Raw genomic sequence first — 2,257 nt, 5'->3', positions numbered from 1 at the left:
GAATTGCTTGGTGGACTCTTGGGTGTGGCGGTCTTTGATCCCGAATCTCTTGATCATCTTCTTTGTCTTGATCATCTTCATCTCCCTCTTGATCAATGTCCTCCTCTTGAGGTGGCTCATCGTCTTGATCTTCATTCTCTTCTTCTTGAGCCTGATCCTTATCTTGAGTTGGTGAAGATGCTTGTATGGAAGATGATGGTTGATCTTGTGCTTGTGGAGGCTCATTGGATTCTTTTGGACACACATCCCCAATGGACATGTTCCTTAGTGCGACGCACAGAGCCTCTTCATCATCTAATTCATCAAGATCAACTTGCTCTACTTGAGAGCCATTAGTCTCATCAAACACAATGTCACAAGAAACTTCAACTAATGCAGTGGACTTGTTGAAGACTCTATATGCCCTTGTGTTTGAGTCATAACCAAGTAAAAAGCCTTCTACTGCTTTAGGAGCAAATTTAGAATTTCTACCTCTCTTAATAAGAATAAAGCATTTGCTCCCAAAGACTCTAAAATATGAAACATTTGGCTTTTTACCAGTGAGGAGTTCATATGATGTTTTCTTGAGGATTCGGTGAAGATATAACCGGTTGATGGAGTAGCAGGCGATGTTAATCGCCTCTGCCCAAAATCGGTCTGGTGTCTTTACTCATCAAGCATGGTCCTTGCCATGTCCAATAGAGTTCTATTCTTCCTCTCTACTACACCATTTTGTTGAGGTGTGTAGGGAGAAGGAAACTCATGCTTGATGCCCTCCTCCTCAAGAAATCCTTCAACTTGTGAATTCTTGAACTCCGTCCTATTATCGCTTCTAATCTTTTTGATTCTCAATCCGAACTCATTTGAGCCCATCTTAAGAATCTCTTCAAGGTCTCTTGGGTTTGAGATTTTTCCTACAAAAAGAATACCCAAGTGAAGCGAGAATAGTCATCCACAATGACAAGACAGTACTTACTCCCGCTGATGCTTATGTAAGCGATCGAGCCGAATAGGTCCATGTGGAGTAGCTCAAGCGGCCTGTCGGTCGTCATGATGTTCTTATGTGGATGATGAACTCCAACTTGCTTCCCTGCTTTGCATGCGCTACAAATCCTGTCTTCCTCAAAATGAACATTTGTCAGTCCTAAAATGTGTTCTCCCTTTAGAAGCTTGTGAAGATTCTTCATTCCAACATGAGCAAGTCGGCGATGCCAGAGCCATCCCATATTAGTCTTAGCAATTAAAAAAGTGTCCAGTTCAGCTTTGTTATCATTAAAAACAACTAAATATAGCTGACCATCTAACAATCCCTTAAATGATATTGAATCATCACTTCTTCTAAAGACAGTAACACCTATATCAGTAAAAAGATAGTTGTAGCCCATTTTACATAATTGAGAGACAGAAAGCAAATTGTAGTCTAAAGAATCTATAAGAAAAACATTAGAAATGGAATGGTCAGGGGATATAGCAATTTTACCCAAACCATTGATCAAACCTTGATTTCTATCCATGAATGTAATAGCTCTTTGGGGATCTTCATTTTTCTCGTATGAGGAGAACATTCTTTTCTCCCCTGTCATGTGGTTTGTGCACCCGCTATCGATTATCCAACTTGATCCATCGGATGCATAAACCTACAAAACAAATTTAGGCCTTGTTCTTAGGTACCCAAACGGTCTTGGATCCTTTCACATTTCAAACAAGTACCTTGGGTACCCAAACACAAGTATTTGGACTCTTGTGTTTGCCCCCAACATAATTGGCAACTACTTTGTCTGATTTGTTAGTGAGCACATAAGAAGCATCAAAAGTCTTAAATGAAATGTCATGCTCATTTGATGCATTCACAATTTTCTTTTTAGGCATTTTGATGTGAGTTGAATGCCTAGAACTAGAAGCCTCATTTTTATACATAAAAGCATGATGAGAAACATTGTGAGGTTTTCTAGCATGGATCTTTCTAATCTTATGCTTAGGATAATTTGCAAGATATAAAATATAGCCCTCTCTATCCTGAACCATGGGAGCCTTACCCTTAACAAAATTCAACAATTTGTTCTTGGAGGCATTAAGTTTAGTGTTGCTTTGGCTCCCTTGTTGGAAACCAATACCATCCTTAATGTCAAGGCGTCTTCCATTATAAAGCATGCTTCGAGCAAATTTAAACTTTTCATTTCTAGCTCATGCTCGGCAATCTTAGCATTTAATTTAGCTATGTGATCATTTTGTTGTTTAATCATGGCAAGGTGATCATCAATAGCTTCAACATTAACAT

Source organism: Zea mays, chromosome 5 (assembly GCF_902167145.1).
Source record: "Zea mays cultivar B73 chromosome 5, Zm-B73-REFERENCE-NAM-5.0, whole genome shotgun sequence".
Taxonomy (NCBI): Eukaryota; Viridiplantae; Streptophyta; class Magnoliopsida; order Poales; family Poaceae; genus Zea; species Zea mays.
The sequence above is the reverse complement of the archived record's forward strand: the minus strand, read 5'-3'. Positions refer to the sequence as shown.